This window comes from Rhinolophus sinicus, linkage group LG06 (genome assembly GCF_036562045.2).
Source record: "Rhinolophus sinicus isolate RSC01 linkage group LG06, ASM3656204v1, whole genome shotgun sequence".
NCBI classification, from domain to species: Eukaryota; Metazoa; Chordata; class Mammalia; order Chiroptera; family Rhinolophidae; genus Rhinolophus; species Rhinolophus sinicus.
In genome coordinates, this window is record NC_133756.1 from 97,389,146 (window position 1) to 97,411,014 (window position 21,869).

At 33.5% G+C, this 21,869-nt stretch overlaps 1 long non-coding RNA gene across 1 annotated transcript; it reads right to left on the bottom strand.

Moving 5' to 3' along the window:
* Positions 1–1,006: 1,006 nt before the first annotated feature.
* Positions 1,007–20,553, bottom strand: LOC141572196 (uncharacterized). Its single transcript, XR_012497416.1, has 4 exons — positions 20,370–20,553; positions 18,234–18,284; positions 11,392–11,472; positions 1,007–1,994 (listed from the first exon to the last, which is right to left on the bottom strand). It is a non-coding gene; the product is annotated as an uncharacterized LOC141572196 (long non-coding RNA).
* Between the last annotated feature and the right edge of the window lie 1,316 nt (positions 20,554–21,869).

The following is a 21,869-nucleotide window of genomic DNA, read 5'->3' on the forward strand; positions in this document are numbered from 1 at the left end:
CACCTAGTTATCTGCTTGGCTAATATTTTCACTTCTTTCAAATCTTTTCTCAAATGTCACTCTTTTGATGAAATCTGTTCTGGCCATTCTACTCAAAATTGCAACATTCTCCCTCCAGCCCCCACTCTACTTTCTTCCATTAAACTTGTCATCTTCTAAAATGCTACATACTTTTGTTTTAAGGTAATTTTTTAAAAAATGTATCTATTTAAAAAACGTATCCCCATCTATTAGAATGTAAGCTCTGTAAGAGCAGGGGGTTTTGTCTGCATTGTATGCTGATATATCCCAAGGACCTAGAACACAGTATGCATTTAGTAAGCATCTGTTGAGTGAATGAATTATTAAATTAAATTAAAATGAGATTAATTTTTAAGGGAAGAAAAGAAGCAAAGGGAAAGCATGAGGAGCCAGAAACCCGCAAGCTGTTCACCAAACCTATAACCTCTTCTTCCTGGGCATATAGCTGGACCACATTTTCCGGGCTGCCCTGCAGTTTGATGTGCCCATGCAACTAAGTTCTGAACAATGAAATGTGATAATAAATTATGAACACTATTTACAGGCCTGCTCAGCAAAAACCCAGTGTAAAATTCTCCATTTTCTTTCCTCTTTTGGAGGCTAAATACATGAGACTCAGGGACCCTAGAGGATGGTTTTAAGTCAAAAGTTATAAGGAGCCTCTGTACCTGAAAGACCATGATGAATGTAGTTCACATCAGAAACACCTTCATTGGACTTCTAATGAATGAAAAATTAACATCTAGTATGGAAAGTCACTGTGATCTGGGGGTTTGTTTATGGCAACAGATAGAATTTTCCTGATGGTTCGAAGGTCACATACACTAGAGAGTTTCTACTTCAGTGGAATCTAATGTATAAAGGAATGTAACAGGGAAGAATAAGATCCTATAAGGAAAATAGAAAAGACACAGTATCTCAAAAATAAGAATGAGCCATATTCAAGTCAGTTTGTTTGAAAAAGGCAAGGAAAGACTCTTTAAAGTAAAATGAATTAATTAAAATTTATTTAAAGTGATTAAAGGTTGCTAGTGAAATATACTAAGCAGATCCAATAGTGGTCAAAGCATTTGGCAAAACTTATTTTTAAAGTGACATTTTCAAAAGCAAAAGAGAAGGAATGAAAATGGAGAACCCAATGAATAAACCCCAAAATAAATTGTACCAATAAGTAATTATATACATTTCATTTAACACTGAAGTTTGAGGACTTGAAAATGTATTTCATATTCAATATATTTATTGAACTTTTCTATATTGCATGAGATTCTCAATAAAGCATATCTCAATAAAGTGTATCTCTATTAATTTTCCAAATATAAATATAAATATTGTTGGAAAACAAAGAATATACTCATATTAGCATCAAATTGTAAAATAAACAAAATACAGAAATAAAACTTCAGATTGATCAAATAAAATTAATTGCAAAATCTTCCAACTCCATTGCCAAATCCATTATTTACAAAGATGTTTTCTATTTGTCTATTATTTTCTTTCTTTATAAAACTAGATCATCTCTCTAAAATTGTGACATTTGAGTTTAGATGGAGTCATTATCTCCTCACCATCTCAATTATTATGAAAAGTCAATTTAACCAATATAGAAAACATGTAAAGATAGGAAGCATAATAGTATTCCTCGTTATAAAGAGCTACCTACACATATCAATCTCCACAAGAAAAATAGAAGTCACAGAAAAAGAAATCACTTCAAGTTATTTGGGATCTATTGCTATGGAGGAATCCATACTAGGGAGGAATCCAAGCCTTCCTCCTTCTCTTGTTCTTTTATTTTCCCTTTCCCATTTACCTCTTCTCTGGTCTCTGCTTTTTTGTTGTCCACATTAAGGCTGGCTTTCTACTCTAGTCTCTCAGTCAATTGGCATCTCCAATTAACAGCTTCACTCTGAGTATTCAGTCAGTTATCGTTCTGCACAAATACTTGCCATTGTCCTCTCCAAGGTCTTGAGCTTTATTGGTAAAGATGAAAACCAGTTTAATAAAGAAACAGAAGGAAGGAATGAGGGAAGAAGTTAATTAACAGGTAAGTACGTAGTACAATTATAAAAAAGGGACATTTGTAAACGGATGAAAAATATTTTTTGAGATTAAAATCTTTAAAGAATTCTGAAGTAGCTCTGAATACAGCTCAACTTTTCTCCTGGATATCTTTCTTCTATGCGATGGAGATTAAAACTGTTCATATAGATTATAGGTAAAATTCAAATTTAAAATTGAAATACATATGTACATACCAAGGGCAATGAATTAGGTGGGAAATATGACATAAAGATGGAATATACAATTTTCAAAACGTTGCAAATTATCCCAAACCCTGGTATATTATATATGAGCAAAAATAAGGATAGTAAGACTTATTATGTCATATTTGCAATAACTATTTTATAATTGTGTGAAACAACATATGTGGAGGGAGTGACAAAGGAAAAATAATTGTGAAAATAATCTTGATCTAGCTGGACCTGATTGCCCAGGAATCAGATTGCTTCCTCACTGCCATCTCAAGGATGTCCTTCCAGAATGCAAGAACATCTTTCTTGGGCCTTAGTTATATAAATAGTTGTATTTCTCTCTTAAAGCTTAGTTAAATTTCAGAAATCAACACATTCCACTCAGAAAATGGGAAACACTAATAATTGTTAATGTTAAAATACCTAATATTTTTTTAAATAGTTTTATTTTCTAGATACTAAAAAAAAATGTTAAAATATGAAATAATTTTTAAAATAGTTTTATTTTCTAGATACTAAAGATTATATATATATATATATATATATATATATATATATATATATATATATATATATATATTTTGAATCATACCTGTGTCCTCTTTAGTTTCATACATAATTTCTAATACCCATAGTTGAAAACATCTATCTATAAATGGGAAGCTTTCTATATATAGTTTAGTTCTACACATAATTTAGACTGATCAGTACAAAATAATTATTTTCCCCTTTTTTTCTAGCAGTAACTCACTTTTATTTCAAAATTGATAGTAGAGGAAAATGGATGTCTAGTGAGAGAGATTGCACATTGTGTAGGAATACAAAAGATTTTAATATATGATGTTTAGAAAGGTACTAGTAGTTGAATTCAGCAGTAAAGAAAAAGCTCTTTTTTGGTTCCCTTCCTAAATTTACTCTATGTGTCTAGTTACCCCTGACTAGAGCATTCTCTACTAATAAATACTATCTGCAGGGAAGCTGGCTAAGAATCATGATATTAAAGGTAGAAAAGATCATAGGGATTTTCTAGTCCAATTGTTTTAAAGCCTTAAAAGGTCAGGTAGAAAACAGAAATGACGGGAGCAGAGTGTGTATACACAGTAGATAGTGATCAAAGCCATCTCTCCATTTATGGTTTCAATGTCATCTCCTTCCCATGTCCTCCAGGATCTCACTCCTTCTTCCCCCTGTATTTTCAACCTTTCCATTTCCACAATTTCCTTCCTCTCACTCCATACACATTTTCAAGTTGCTCTCTTCTCACAAGAGAAATAAAATAAAATCTTTCCTTGACCTTGTAGTTTTTACTGTTTTCTTCCCTTTTCAATCAAAATTATTGAGTGATCTATTTAATCTTTCTTTCTTCCAGAGTACATGTTAAACGTCTACTATGTGCTTGGCCTTTTGATAGATGATATATATCAGAGCAAGTCTTTAAATACTATGTCATGTTAGTTTCTGAATTTACACAACTAATTTAAATCAGCTTGTATAGGTGATTTAAACCTATAACTTATTTTATAGGTGATTATTAACTTAAAACATATCCATTTATAAGTTAATGTCAGGGAAATCATCTAAGATAGGGTTAAAATTTCCTTAAACCTAGTATTTACAGTAAATTTTGTGACTTTGGGGATATGAGTTTTATTAAACTGAAGTGACAGGGTTCTAACAGCAGTGTGTTGAGGGATGAATGATAGGTAAATATGTATAGGAGATATGTTCCCACAGCTATCTATACCTCCCTTGTAATGCATTTAATTTCACTTCCTTGTTTAATTGCTCTTGTCTTCCATACTAGAAGAAAAACTCCATGAGAAAAGCTACTGCGCTGTATTATCAGCTCTTAGCACAAGGATAGATCCAAAAGCACTGCAAAAGCTTTATACATGGAAATGACATTGAACCACAATAGGAAATAGGCTATTCCTAAGTTACAGCCTGAAACAAAGTGCGTCAATTACCAATTAAACCAAAAATATCAACATTTTTCATAGGACTTAAACAAGACCCTGACTCTCATAATACAATATTCAAAATGGTCAGAATACAATCCATAATTACTCCATATTCAATGAATTAGGAAAATGTCAACTTGTATAGAAAAATATAATCAGTGGATGCCAATACCAACACAGATGTTGGGATTATTAGACAAAGACATCAAAGCAGCTAATATAAAAATGCTCAAAGAGGTCAACCCACATTCTTTATAAATTAATAAAAGGTATAAAGTATCACCAAATACATATAAGATATAAATAAGTTCCAAAAAATTTTTAGAACTGAAGAACACAATAACTGATTGATAGTAAATGAAGGTGAAATAAAGATATTCTCAGAAGAAGAAAAACTAAGAAAATTCATGCAAATGGATCGGGTCTTTAAAAAAAAAAATGATTATGTCATAAGAGTGGTGGCGTGAGGTGAGCCTCTTGAAATCTCCCCTGGAATTTACAACAAATTGAACAACTATAACGCCACAAAGTACTCCTTGCACAGCAGACAGGCAAGACTAAGAGGAACACAACTGAAATCACCTAAAGTTGGGCAAATTGGGCAAGTGGGGTGGAGGGAAGCAGGAAGTGTGGAGACACAGGGCTGGGTGGGAGCAGGACACAGACATAGCTCAGAACTCCGTGCTCCCTAGTATTGCGAGAGGGAAGAACTCACAATACTAGTGCTCCACTTATGGCCCACAGTCCCACCTGAGGGGTCAGCATATAACACGGCTGAACCCAATGGTCATGGCAGAGACCTTGGAGCAAAGACTGAGGGAAGAAGGCTGAAAACGGTGGTTTAAGCCCTAACTGCCAAGCAGAGAATGGAAGACTTAGGCACTGAGCCTAGCTACCCCATCCCTACCCTCCCAGAGTTCACCCCGCCCCCACCTGCTCAGTGCTAGAAGTGGAAAAATAGCAGTATCAGATCAAAAGAACAGAATATTTGCAGTTCTCAGAACTGTGGTCTGTAGACACAGACTCGCAACCCAACAAGTTCAAGCGAAGGGGAGGCATCTTTGGGTTCAGGACTGGCTGTAGTGGTGGTTGCTGCCATTGCTCTGGGCCACTGCTCACAACTTACCCAGACCCTGTCCACAACTATCTGGGTGGACCCCTGTAAAAGTAAACGGAGCTGTTGAAACACACAGGCTCTGAATCTGGTGCAGGAAGAGCTTTGGAACTACAGAAGCTCTCTAGATCTCCCTACGGAGGCAGCGCCCTATGACCCAGGTGAACTGTTAACAGAGGAGAAGCCCACTTCCAGGGAATCCCCCAATTGTGTAAGAAGCTGGAATACTGCAGAGAAAACATAACACTAGAGAGTGAGAGAGAAAAAAAAGGTTGCAGTCGGAGAGAAAATAAAACATTCTTCCAACGTGTACTGGAAAACAAAAGAGAGATCTTCCTATCAACCTGTTGCAGAACCCACTCCCGTAGATGTCTAGGAAGAGAAATAATAAAGCATTAATTGTCATGAATAACCAAGGCAACAAGAGAGTTCAGAAAGAAAGTGAAAAGTCTCCAGAAAAGGAACTTAAAGATATGGAAATATGTGACGTGAATGACAGAGAATTCAAGATTGCAGTTCTGAAAAAACTCAACGAGATGCAAGAAAACACAGAAAGGCAGTGCAATGAACTCAGAAACACAATCAAAGAACAACATGAACATTTCAACAAAGAGATTGAAAGTTTTAAAAAGAATCAAATAAAATTACTGGAGATTAAGAACTCAAAGAAGAAATTAAGAATGAAATAGCCAGCTTAGGTAGTAGAGTTGACTAGATGGAGAAAAGAATGAATGACATCGAAGATAGAAACCTGGAAATGACATGGATGGAAGAAGAAAGAGACTTGAGACTTAAAAGAAATGAAAGAACTCTACAGTAACTTTCTGACTCCATCAGAGAGAGCAATATAAGAATAATGGGCATACCAGAAGGAGAAGAAAGAGAGAAGGTGACAGAGAATATATTCAAACAAATTGTCGATGAGAACTTCCCAAACTTGTGGACAGAACTGGAACCTCGAATCCAAGAAGCAAATAGAACACCTAATTACCTCAATCCCTTCTCCAAGGCACATTGTATTGAAGCTGTCTAAAATCAACAACAAAGAAAGAATCCTCAAGGCAGCCAGGGAAAAGACAGTAACCTATAAAGGAAAGCTTATTAGAGTATCATCAGATTTTTCAGCAGAAACTCTACAAGCCAGGAGGGAGTGGAATCAAATATTCAAATTATTGAAAGAGAGAAATTATGAGCCAAGAATAATATATCCAGCAAAGATATCCTTTAGATATGAAGGAGGAATAAAGACCTTTCCTGACATACAGAAGCTGAGGGAATTTTCTAATACACGACCTGCACTACAAGAAATACCAAAGGAGGCTATTCGACCACCATCAACAGGGACAATTTGTGGCAACCAAAACATAAAAAGGGGGAGCGTAAAGGCCTGAACCAGAATATGGGAATGGAGAAAGTAAGCATGCTGAAGAAAATGGAATACTCTAAATATCAAACTTTCTTTTACATAAACTTAATAACAACTCAAAAAAAAAAAATAGAACTGAAATATATACTGTAATAAAAGAAGAAACAGAGGGAAACATCATAGAATATCACCACACAGAAATAATAGACAACAACAAAAAGGCAAAGAAACAATGGAGAGAGAGTCTTACCAGAAAACTAAAGATAGGACGATAGGAAATCCTCAGATATCAATAATCACCCTAAATGTAAATGGACTGAACTCACCAATAAAAAGGCACAGAGTAGTAGATTGGATCAAAAAACTAAACCCAACCATATGCTGTCTCCAAGACACGCATCTCAGCTACAAGGAAAAGCATAGACTCAAAGTGAAAGGGTGGAAATTAACATTCCAAGCAAATGGTATCCAGAGAAAAATCAGGTGTAGTCATACTGATATCAGATGAAACAGACTTCAGGGTGAAAAAGGTAACAAGAGACAAAGATGGACATTTCATAATGGTAAAGGGGACTATACAACAAGAAGACATAACAGTCATCAATATTTATGCCCTCAATCAGGGAGCACCAAAATATACCAAGCAACTGCTAACAGAACTAAAGGGAGAAATTGACCAAAACACAATTATACTAGGAGACCTAAATACATCATTGACAGATATGGATAGATCATCCAAACAGAAAATGAATAATGAAATAGTAGTCCTAAATGACACATTAGATGAAATGGACATAATTGACATTTATAGAGCACTTCATCCTAACACATCAGACTACACATTTTTTTTCGAATGGGAGTAGATTTTTGCAAACAGTGCTTCTGACAAGGGGTTAATATCCATAATATACAAGGAACTCATGCAACTCAACAACAACAAAAACAAACAACCCAATTGAAAAATGGGCAGAGGACCTGAAAAGACATTTCTCCAAAGAGGACATACAAATGGCAAACAGACATATGAAAAAATGCTCCACATCACTAATCATCAGAGAAATGCAAATAAAAACCACAATGAGCTATCACCTCACCCCGGTTAGAATGGCTATCATCAATAAGACAAATAGTAAGAAGTGTTGGAGAGGCTGTGGAGAAAAAGGAACCCTCATACACTGTTGGTGGGAATGCAGACTGGTGTAGTCGCTATGGAAGGCAGTGTGGAGGTTCCTCAAAAAATTACGAATAGAATTACCATATGAGCCAGCAATCCCTCTCCTGGCTATCTACCCAAAAAATCTGAAAACATTTATACATAAAGACATGTGTGCTCCAATGTTCATTGCAGCTTTATTTATGGTGGCCAAGACATGGAAACAATCAAAATGTTATTCGATAGATGAATGGATAAAGAAGTTTGGTTGCATTTTTATACACCAGTAATAAACTAGCAGAAAGAAAAGGTAAGAAAACAATCCCATTTACATTACATCAAAAAATAAAAATAACTATGAATAAATTTATCCAAGGAAGTAGAAGACCTTTAGTCAGAAATTGTAAGACTTTGAAGAGAGAAATTAAAGAACATATAAATAAATGGAAATATATATCATGCTGATAGAAAGAAAGAATATGTTTATTAGTATATTAATAATTTAAAATTGCCATACTACACAAAGCAATCTATGGATTCAATGCAATCACTATTTTAAGTACCAATGGCATTTTTCATAGAACTAGAACAAATAACCCTAAAATTGATATGGAACCATAAAAGGCCCTGAATAGCCACAGCAATCTTGAGAAAGATGAACAAAGATGGAGATATCGTGCTACTTGATATAAAATTATAGTACTACATGGCCATAATAATCAAAACAGCATGGTATTGGCATAAAAACAGACACATAAATTAACAGAACAGAATAATTAGGAATTTACATTGGGGTAAAGACAGTCTATTTAATAAATGGTGCTGGGAAAACTGGACAAATACATGCAAAAAAGTGAAATTGGACCACTTTCTTATACCATATACAGGAATAAACTCAAAATGCATTAAAGATTTAAGTGTAAGACCCCAAACCATAAAACTTCTAGAAGAAAATATAGGAAGTAAACTCTCAGACATTACCCAAGTAATATTTTTAGTGATATATCTCCTTGGGTAAGAGAAACAAAAGAAAAATAAAAAAAGGGATTACAGCAAACTAAAATACTTTTTCACAGCAAAGGAGACAATCAACAAAACGAAAAGATGTTCTACCGAATAGGAGGAGATATTTGTCAATGATACATCTGATAAGGGGTTAATATCCAAAATGTATTAAAAACTCATACAACTCAACACCAGACAAACAAACAAAGAAGCCAGTTAACAAATGGGGAGAGGACCTAAGCAGACATTTCTCCAAAGAGGACATACATATGGCCAATAGACATATGAAAAGATGCTCAATGTTACTAATTATCAGAGAATTGCAAATAACTACCTCACTCTTGTCAGAATGACTATCATCAATAAATCAACAAACAAGTGCTGGTGAGGATGTGGAGAAAAGGGATCCCTCATGCACTGCTGGTGGGATTGCAGACTGGTGCAACCACTGTGGAAATCAGTATGGAGGTATTTCAAAAAACTGGAAATGGAACTACTTTATAACCCCACAATTCCACTCTTAGGTGTCTATCCAGAGACATCCGAAACACTAATTCGAAAAAATTTATGCACCCCTATGTTTATTACAGTGCTATTCACAATAGCCAAGACATGGAAACAACCAAAATGCCCATAGGTACATGACTGGATTAAGAAACTGTGGTACATTTCTACAATGGAGTATTACTTGGCCATAAAGAAGAATGAAATCTTACCATTTGCAATGATATAGATGGACCTAGAGAACATTATGCTAAGTGAAATAAGTCAGACAGAGAAAGACAAATATCATACGATCTCACTTACATGTGGAATCTAAAGAGCGGAATAAATTAACAAACTACTCAGAAACAGTCTCAGAGATATAGAGAAAAAACGGAGAGTTGCTAGATGGGATGGGGGTGGGGATGAGGGAGAAGGTGAGGGGTTTAGAAAGCACAATCTGTAACCACAAGGTTACCACAGGGATACAAAAGATAGTTTGGGGAATAGAATCAATAATGTTGTAAAGATTTTATAGGGTATCTGATGGACACTTGTCTTATTAGGGGAGACCAATTCATGGATGGTGTAGGTGCCTCACCACTGCAGTGTACACCTGAAGCTGAAGCTGAATAAAATGAATGTGAACTATAATTTTATATATATATGTATGTATATATATATTATATATGTATATATTATAGATATATACACATATATACACACACACATATATATATACATATATATATATATATATATATATATATATATATATAGTCACAGGATGTGGAATATAGCATAAGGAATAGATTCAGTGGAACTGTAACAGCTATATACGATGTCAGAGGGGTAGTAGATTGGGGGAGGAGGGTTATCGCTTTGTGAGGAGTATAAATGTCTAACTATTACATTGTTTTGTACACCTGAAACTAATAAAAAAAAGAAAGCAAAAAAAAGTCAATTATATTCTTATAATTAGCAACGAACAACTGGTAACCATAATTTTTAAAATGCCACTTATAATAACAATTATTTTGGTATAAATCCTATAAAACATATATAGGTATTTCACCCAATGGATGAAATAAATTAAAGAAGATCTAAATCAAGACAGATATACTGTGTTTGTAGATTAGAAGAACACTCAGTATCATACAGATGACAATCTCCCCAAATTATAGATTCAATGCAATAGAAAATCCCAGCAAGGTTTTTGTACATAAACTGATTCTAAAATTTATATGAAAAGGCAAACCACCTAGAATGACCAAAACAATTTTGAAAATAAAAATAAATAAAATTGGATGTCCCATGCTACCTGATTTTCCAAATTACTATAAAATATAATAATCAAAATAGTGTGATATTGGTAAAGAAATAGATATATAAATCAATGAGGAGAATAGAGGCAGAATTAGACTCAGACATATATAACCAACTGATTTTTTCCTACAAAGATTCAAAGACAATTCAAAGGAGAAAGAATCGTGTTTTCAGTAAAGGGTATTGGAACAATTGGACATCCCAAAACAACAAAATCAAGTTGGACTGAAATCTCACATCTTAGGCAAAAATTAACTCAAAATTAACCATAGCGCTAAATGTAACACTTAAAACTATAAAACTTCTAAAGAAAATATTTGTGGTTTGAGGTTAGACTAAGATTTCTTAGATATATCACTAAAAACAATTTAAAAAAGTAAAATTTAAAGGAATTTTATTTCATTAAGATAAAAACATTTGCTCTGTAAAAGACACTTTTAAGAGAATGAAAAGATAAGTGACGGAATGAAATTCTTCACTAATCACATATCCAATGAAGAGGAGTATATATAAATAACTCTCAAAACGCAGCAAGATGAAGAACCCAATAAAAAAATATGCCAAAGACTTGAACAGACTCTTCACTAAGAGGGTATAGATTACAAATAAATGTATTAAAAATGTTCAATATTATCAGCCATTAGGGAAATCTAGAGTGAGAGACCACAACAGACCTATTCAAATGACTAAAATAGAAAAATACTTACAATGGTCAAGTAGGGATAAGCATATGGAACAACTGGAAATCCCATACATTGTCAGTGGTTATGCAAACTGGAATAGACACTCTGAAAAAAAGAATGACAGTTTCTTATAAAGTTAAACATAAACTTACCATATAACCCAGTAATCCCACTCCTACGTATTTAGTCTAGAGAAATATTTATAAGAAAATTTAACTTTATACAAGAACTTGTACACGAATGTTTACACCAAATAATCACCAAAAATTGGAAACCAAATATACTTCATGAGTGAATTAATAAGCAAGCTGTGGTCCATGTATAAAATGAAATAGTACTCAGAAAAATGTTTTAAGGAAAGAATTATTGATACATGCAAAAACTTATACATCTTAAAGGCATTATGCTGAGTGAAAGATGCCTGCCTTAGAAGGTTACATACTATATGATTCCATATTGGGGAAAAAATAAAACAATAAGAAAAAAAACAGACTAGTGGTTGCCAAGGGTAGGGTTGGGGGAGGGAATGACTACAAAGGGGTAGCACTAGAAAATTTTAGGGGTACTATAACTGTACCCTAATTGTAGACTGATTACATGATCTATTTATGTGTTAAAACTCATAAAGCTCTACGGCAAAGAAAAAGTCCATCTTACTGTATGCTAATTTAAATAAGTAAATTTTAAAATACTTGAGAGAGAAATTGCTGGATCACAGGTTAGGCATATGTTTAATTCTTTAAAAATGTCCACACTTTTCTCTAAAGTGGTTTGATGTTGCGTTTTATTTTTTTTACCAACAATAAATAGAAGTTGTGGTTGCTCCACATTCTTAACAAAATTTGGTATTATTAATCTTTTTAATGAGAGCCATTTGAATGGGTGTGAAACAATATCTCATTATTGTCTCTATATAAATTTTAATAGCTGCATAATATTCCATAATTTGGCAATCTCACAATCAATTCAAACCACCCTCTAGTGAGTTTTTGACTCTCCCTTTCTATCTGCTCTCTTTTTTCTAGAATTCATTGCCTACAGACATGTATTAATAGGTCCTTCTAGACAATATATGTGGGCTTATTTTAACTGTTGTCATTCCAGAAAAAAAAGTTGGTAGAGAAAGTAGGATTGAAAACAAGTCTTCACACCATACTCTGCCATTTATTCAATTTTTAGGTGTCATAGTTACAGAATTTTGAAGCTTCAAGGAGTTTTAGAGATCATATTATCCAAACCCTTCATTTTATAAATGAGCACATGAAGCCCTTAGAGATTACATTGCCTTGCCTGGGTCATACATCTAGCCAATTTCATGTTTTAGAGTTAAGAATCACATCTTCAATGTTATCGTGACATTTACTGGGAAGAAATTTTAATGAATCAAAAATTACTTTTAAGAGCATTTTCCAAGAATGCATTCATTCATATGACAAATATTTATTGAGTGCCTCTCAATGCCAAGCACCATGCTAGATTCTGAGGATGTGAAAGATACAGCCCACATCTGAAGAAACATAGTGTCTAATTGAAGATAACAAATGTTATCTCCTTCAATTCTGAACTAGATGTCATGTGCTGTGCACAAAACACAGCACAATGTGGAAAGTGCTCCAATAGAAAAATAAATTTCTCTAATTGTATTGGGAGAGTAAAGGAAGGCGTCACAGAGGAAGTGATATTTGATTAAGGCTTTGAGTAATAGGAACAATACTTTAAGATGAGATATCAATGGAATTGTGGAGAACTTCAAATTTTTAAACCAATATTACATATAAATACAGAAACTACACACAATCATTTCAAATACAAACTAACTTCCAAATCTCTTGAGAGGCAAGAATAATTGGTGACTTTGAAAGCTTTGATAAATGTTTTGGCAAAAAAAAAAAAGGAGGTTGGAAGGCATCCCAGTAGGAAAAAAGCAATTTTTTTTGTTCAGATATCCAAATCATCATGAATTTTGGATTAAAACGCACACACACACACACACACACACACACACACACACGCACATACACACACAATAATGTAGGCACAGATATCTCAGTGGCTTGCACTTAATTCTAAAAAGGCATTTATCTAAGTCAGACAGAAAAAGCAGAGAACCATGTGATTTCACTGATATGTGGTATATAAACCAAAAACAACAAAAGAACAAGACAAACAAATGAGAAACAAAAACTCATAGACACAGACAATACTTTAGTGGTTACCAGAGGGTAAGGGGGGTGGGGGGTGGGAGATGACGGTAAGGGGGACCAAATATATGGTGATGGAAGGAGAACTGACTCTGGGTGGTGAACACACAATGGGATTTATAGATGATGTAATACAGAATTGTACACCTGAAATCTATGTAATTTTACTAACAATTGTCACCCCAATAAATTTAAAAAAAAAAAAGGCATTTATCCTAATTGAAGTTGAGCCAAGTAAGGTAACATAGACTGGTTTAGTACTATAATCAATATATAATAATATTAATTGGACATCCCTAATTATATTCTTAATTGTTATGTTTCTGCATGGCAATTAGCCATAAATATTAAACGATCATATGTTTCATGATTTTTCGTATTACTTTTGCCCAATAAAACCAAGTATTTCTAGATTCAGTTAATGAAAGGAAAGGGGAGAATAACAAAGCAGAAAGTTCATAATGTCTCTCCTAAAAACTTCATATGAATTCAAACCAGCTCCTCCACTTCTCTATCAGTAAGTATCCAGACTTGGACATCCAGGATCATCATCATCGTCATCATCATTTTTATTATTAGTCACAATCTAATGAACACTTAGCACATATCAGCTAGTATACCAAATTTAGTATTTCAATGTATTCCTACATTAACCTTACTAGATATTAACTAACTCATTTTGAAGATGAGGCAACAGCAGTGCAAAGAATTTAAATAACTGGTCTAGAGTCTTATGACAAGCAAAATAGAGAAAATATTGTAAAGTAGGTTTCAACTTCCAGTAAAACCTTGGTGGCAGCTCAGTTATGAATCATTCCACTTCTCCAGAAGGCCACAGGAAACAAGGACAATAAGAAAAATGCAAATTCAATTTTCAACAAAGGTGGAAGACAGAGAAATCCCCTCCAAACTACAAATTTTGTGTATAAATCCTTCCCAGTACAGAATAAGTAGCAGAACCTAGCATAAAACTGTGATGGGATCTGATAAAAGTCAAGGGAAGAGTAGGAGAGCCATGAGAAAATAACTAGCAGATCTCAAAAGTCATCAACACATAAACAAACCCTGAAGAGGGTCGGACCCACTCTGAAAAGGAACTGCTATGAGCAGGGTTAAGGAACACAGTGGGAGGAAGAGAGAGAGGGCTCACAAGTTACCCAGGGATGGTAGATCATAAACTCATCAAAAATACATCTTCTAAATTTAAGGGGGAGCCCCCAAAGGCAGGCTGTCCCTTGGTGGCAAGGGCAGAATAGAGCCCGCAAAGGTTCAGATGTGGCAATAGAAACCTCCTTGAGCCAGTTCAAGAAGTAGAGGAGACATGATGGTTTCACAGAGCTCCATCGCTACAAGAGGTGGGACGCTTTGAGTTGTAGAAGAGCCAGATCACCCTAGTCTTTCCCTTTCTTCAACATGAGCTTCTTGTAAAAACCTAGTCTATAAAAATAAAACTTAATCAAGTAGAGAAATAGAAAAGGAATAAACACCATATCCACTCGACAATGTCATGTTTGTAAAACAAGAAAAAAGCAACAAAACATACCTATAGAGAGATAAATCACCAGAATATTGTCATCAATCAGAAAAAAACTGTAAGCCAAAATTTATTGGAGAAATAATGAAACAAATACTATTCTGAAGGAAGGCCACAGAGCAAAAATACAAAAACTCAGGAAAGAAATGGCCAGAAAATAGTAGGTGATCATGTGACAATAGGAGGAGGTGAATCAAGAACTTGAAAAATTCAGGTAAAAAAATAGAAGAAAAAGGGCCAAAATTTTTTCAGAAATCAAGACTAAATTTGAAGAGAAATAAATACAGAAAAATACTTTGACAAAATTCACACTTATTCTCATTTAAAAATCTTGGAAAAAGAATAACAATAGGAAACTGTTATTCCACAAACTATAGGTTATGTGCACACAGCAAAGGACTGTGCAGTGATAAATATTAATGAAAAAGATCTATATGAACTTACATGAAGTGATTTCCAGAATATGTTATTAAGTGAAGAGAGCCAGCTTTGTATGTTAAATAAGAAGAAATGCAAAAAGCAAATTTATCTGCTTATGTTTACAAAGAGAAACACAGGAAAGATAAACTGGAAAACAAAAATATTGGCTACCAATAGTGGTTGGCGTGAGGGTGAAAGGGACAGAGGAAGGCATGACATTTCTCTAAATAAGTATAATTTTTTTTATAGTTATGATTTCTGGAGGCATGTTAATGTTCTACACATTCTAGATATAAAAATAAATCACCAACAAGTGGAAGGACAAAAAATTAAAACTAAAACTGAAAGCAAACTGATACCAATGTATACAACTATATTTCAAATTAATAACATAATAATACTGGAAACAAAATAAAAGAACAAATCCCCAAAATTTTAAACACAGTATTTAACTAAAGCTCTTCAGTTGGGGGAGGGGAGCAGATGGGAAGGAACAGCAAAAAGTTTTTAATTTTTGTAGGTATTTTTTATAGTGGTATGGACAAAAATATTCTGAAATTATTTTAAGTATACTGTTGGATTGAGGAAATAGATAAGTGACTTGAATGCTTTTATGTTATTAGGAACCAGGGTTCTTACTATAAAAGATGAGAGATACAAACAGAATGGAGGGTGTCAAGGAAAGCTCTATGCAGATTGATTAGATTTGGAGGTTCAAGTAAGAACTAGTGGTCTTTAATATCTGCATAGAAAAATAACTAGATTATATATTAATTTATATATACATATACAGATCATATACATATATTATATATACCATAGATTACATATGCACATGCATGCACATATGTGCACACACACACACACTCACATTTCTCAGCTCTGCTAAAAGGTCCTAGAAGCAAAGATGATACTTCAGCATCAATGAACACATTGCGTGCTTAGGTATTGGTTTCTAATTGCATTGTCCACTAAAATGGACCAAGTTTTCTCAGAAAAATGGATAATTGAATGGCTGGGACAGGAAATGCAAAATGATCCTAGAACATTAAATCGTAAAGAAAGCATTCAAAATAAACAATTGGGGCATGATAAAAGAACAAAGGAGATAGTATGCAGGAACTTCCACTGGCCAAATCTGAAAAGATAGAATGCTGTATTTATGAATGATATAAATTTAAAATAAAAACAGTAGAGGGAGAAAAAGTGAACAATAGAAATGCTCTATGACTGATCCATTGGAATCAGTGAGTCGAAGAATATAAGATGAACCTGAAAATCAAATGTAGAAGCATATTAAGTAATACAATGAAAAAAACTAGGAAACGTAACACTATTGATTTAAAGTTGTGGATGAAAGAAAGGGAGAAGGAGGAAGAATATACACCATCTGGAATGGATACATTATTTGAATTCTAAAATTAAAATGAGTTTTCTTTATAAGTAGTGTTCATCACTATTTCCTCATCTACACTAAAGTTAAGAGTTAAAGAGAAAATTTGTGGCTATTTACATGATTATAGTAGTTTTAATTCTTTAAAGTTTTTATTTTCAAAAATGTATTTAAAAGGCTATCTTATATCAAACATTTTTATAAGTACAGTATTTACTAATAAACTATTTCTCTCATTGCTTCATGGGTAAGGATCCAGACTTTGGGAAGAGAGATGAGAAGAATATGGGTAGAATGAAAACCAAAATCAACTGAAGGTAACTAACTATCTAGGAGAAGAGAGTGCAAGACTTCCTTAACGTGGAAGTCTTTTGTTACAAAAATGCAGGAATCAGGTTGAGAAGCAGCACAGGGATAGAGAAAGTCTGAGAAAAGAGGGGAGGGGTAGGATTCCCCATAGCAGTAAACCATAAATGACTGTTATAGTTTGAGACCCTCTCCTTCTTTTTTATTTCTGCTCATTAGGATTAGTGTATAAATAGGTAGCTAATTATGATGAGGAATACTGCTGTGTTTTCTATTTTCTAAATTTGGCTACGCTGTTTATAGTGTGATTTCACAATAATTGGTGTTGTAAAAAAATAATGGCTTCTTTTAAGCCTAGATTTCCTTATTTTCAATGAATCGGTTAGTTTATTTTTTTAATTTTTATAAAAGTTTATTTGAGCCAAACTGATGACATATGCAAGGGAGCAAGCTCTCAAATGCTCATGAATTGGGAAGTTTAAAAGAGAAGTAAAAGTAATGGAAAAATGAAATTTGTGATACATTTGACTCACAACTAAAAAATATCTGCAGTTCCAGAAACAGTCTGTCATCAAGCAAGAATTTTTTATTGTTACACCTGAATTTGCTCTTTGTATTTTATTTATTATATATTTTGCAAGTTATATGGATTATATGTATATAATCTTTGGGGGGTGGGGGCGGAATCCACTCCAATATCCTTTTCAATATTAACAATACTTTCATGTAGTATAACTGCAAAACTAATACAGAAAGCATTCCTTTATGTTTCATATAGTATAGCTTTAAACTTAAAATTATCACAGTTTCTTATTTAACCTCAACTATACAATTACTACCGATTGTTTTTGTATATGTTATCAAAATTATCCAGAACAGCAATATATGCCTTTACCCTATCTTAGATTGATAAACTTGATGTTATATAATTATAAAAATTTTAAGATAAATAGCTGGTATTTATGACCTGTGCTCTAAAAGATCTGATTGCAGAATGTAGTAAAAGAATTACCTTCTGTTTCTTGATCTTAATGCTTGTTCACAATATCATAGTAGCGTTCTCCTTAATAGAACAAAATGAATTAATATTCATTTTAATATTTATTTAAATATGAATGCATATTCCTATTAAACAGTATCCATTATAGATTAACTCTGACAGACTTTTATCTTTAGTTTTATTTGCCAATCATTCATTATCCTATAACATTCGATATATAGACCTGTTGATAATTTGGAAAAATTCCTAAAAATCATATCACATTAAGGAGAGAAAGCTAGACTATAAAATTAAAAATAATATATTTCAAAACTTTAATACAAGTCATCTATTTAAATGTATGTAACTCCAAGGACACAGAAATGTGACAAACGCATCTATCCGTAAGTTCTGGAGGACTATATGCTAAACTGCAGACCCCAAGAAAGGAGGACCACAGCCCCAGTATTAGTGTACAAAATTGAAGAATACTTCAAGGGATATAAAAGGATATTTTGAGTCGATAGTCATTTTAAAGTATTAGATTGGGGAGAAACACATGTACATGTATGTATGTATGAAAAATAATGAAGGCAAATTGTGAAGGTTATATTTACAAGAATAAGTACAGGCATACCTCATTTTATTGTGCTTCACTTTATTATACTTCACAAATTGAAGACAAGACCCACCACTAACAAAATGATTACAACTCGTTTTATTATTATATTTCCTTTATTGTGGTGGTCTGAACCCTAACCTGCAATATCTCTGAGGTAGGTTTGTAGGCTATTAAACTCATTCAAACATTAGTGTAAAGTTCTTCCTCAGTTTAGATTGAGTGTCATTTAGGATTCTGAGGGAAATGAGACTTTGGTATAATATCAGATACTAGTTGTTGAATTCTCATCAGCCATATCCCTACTTCTAGTCCTCTTTAACAGAACCCCAATTTTATTCACAAGTTGGTGGCAAGTACACAGAGCAGTGGACTCAGCTGCAGGAGATGAATCACAATTAATCTAATCAAATTTCCCCTTGAGTAACTGGTTTAGCGGTGGGCAGATGACCTAGTTCTAGCCAATAAGTCTTGACAGGATGTTTGTGGGGTCAACTTCTGGATAAGGTTTTCTTCCTTGATTTAAAACAAAACAAAACAAAACAAAACAAAAAAAGATGATGAAACATGCCAGGAAAACTCTCTTTGCTCCTAATTTTGGATGTGCTCATATCAGACTGATGCCTGCAACTTCAGTAGCCATCTTTGGACAATAGGAAACCAAGCTTTTGATGCTGGCTGACTGGAAAGATGGAGAATTTGGAACCTTGAGGACATCACTGAGCCACTCATTAACCAACCCTAGAACTACTTTCCTCCTGATTTCTTGCCATGTGAGATAATAAATGTCTGTTACATAGGTCACTTTTTGTGGAGTACCCTGTTAGTTAGAGCCAAAATATATCATACCTGACATGGGTATAAAAAAGCAGGTATATGTTTGTGGGTGGTCAGTACATCTGTGGAGGAGCCTAAATAACCCAAGAATTGTATGGAGAACTGGATTTAGAACCAAAGGGAGTGTACCAAGTAGGTCAGAGAAGTGACCTTTGTGTACTCACATCAAGTGACAACTTTAAGCTATAATCATCCTTTTGTAAATACATAAGAATTCTAGTTCTCAAAGTTCTGTAAACAATAAAAAATTCCAAACTGAATCAAATCATAAGTCTGGGTGGTTCAACATGCCTTTCTGAATGTACTCATATTTCTGTGGCCTAAGATCAAGTAAATGTTTCTACTCGTACACTATTCCATGAACCTCATCAACTACTCAACACTTTGAATTGTAAAAAAATAGAGAAACACAATGTGTAAAGTGAAAAACAACACTAGATTTGATATCAGAAGCCCTCATATTGATTTATGGCTCTACAAATTACTAGGTCTATGATTTCAGGTTTCAATTTTCTCATCTGCAAAACTGAGATAATATTTATATCATGAAGTTTTATGAGCATTAAATGTGATAGTGTAGAAAATGTATGTATTATAAAATAACATACAAAGCAAAATGTTTAATGACACACTGTAGGAAGATGTTTGTAAATGAATGAATAATTCCTTCATTTACTATAAAAACTGGAGTAGACTTGAAAAAAGTCAATCACCTTCTCATGATTAAGGAAGCTTCATGGTTTCCTTTGCATGCTATGCCACTGCCATAGTGGAGAGACAAAAACCAAAAAATAGCTCATGCCAAAATACATGTATTTGTGGAGAGTTAAATTTTATTTTACTTTTTTATTTTATACTATTAATATAAAAATATGCCATTTAATTTTGAAATTTATGATACAAAAACTAGACAGTCATTATAAAAGAGAACAGACAAATATTCCTCATGAATGGAGATTTTAAAATTCTAAACATGCTTTTAACAAACAAATAGTATATATATATATATATATATATATATACTTTTTGTATATATATATATGTGTGTGTATATATATGTGTGTGTGTGTGTGTGTGTGTGTGTGTATATATATATATATATATATATATATATATATATATATACTGGGTTTATCCCAGAAATATAAGGTTAATTTAACATTCAAACTCAATTAATGTAATTCACCACATTAACAAGCTAAATAAAAGAGAAAAACCATATGATCATCTCAACAGATCCAGAAAGATCATTTGACAAAAACCTACATCTAATCCTAATAAACATCTCAGCCTAGTAGGAATAGTAGGGTACTTCCTCAATCTGATAAGGGAAATCTATGAAAAAATTTGCTGCTAACATCATACTTAATGATTAATGACTGAATGCTTTCCCCCACCTAAAATTAGGAAACTACCAAGGATGCTCACCCTCATCACTTCAATTTAAAAAAAATGAATTTAACACTAGAAATGTACAACATAAAACAAAAATTACACATAATTATAAAATGGTCTCCAAAATTCCCTCCCAATAGTGTACATCATTTGTATCATTTCCTCCACTGGAATGTGGATGAGATTGTCAAAATGATGGATTTCACTCCCATGATTATGTTACATTTATGGCAAAAGTGAATTTGCAGATGTAATTTAGATCTCAAAATCAGTTTATTTTGTATTAATCATAATGGAAATTATGAGTGGATCTAAGTTAATCAAACAGAAACCCTTAAAAAGCGTGAGTAAATTTCTCCTGCTGACCTCAGAGACAATGGAAGCCACCATGAGTTAAAAGCTGCAAGAAACTGAATTCTGCTACTAACCTGAATGAACTGAAAGAGTGCTGTCAGACTCAGGTAAGAACGCAGGCTTGGCTGACCCATTTACTGTAGCCAAGTGAACCCTGAGCAGTGGATCCAGCTAACCCATGCCCAGACTCCTGACCCACATAAATGGTGAGGTAATAACTGGGTGATATTCAAGCTGCTAAGTCTGTGGTAATTTGTTTCTCAGCAATAGAAAACTTATCTAGGTACCATTCATAATAGCATCAAAAAATATGAAATAATTGGAGATAAATCTGACAAAAGATGTGAAAGACCTCTACAGTGAAAGCTTAAACATATTGCTGGGAGAAATTAAGCCTAAAGAAATGGAGCGATATATCATCTTCATGGGAAGATGGAAGACTTAGTGTTGATGAGACATCAATT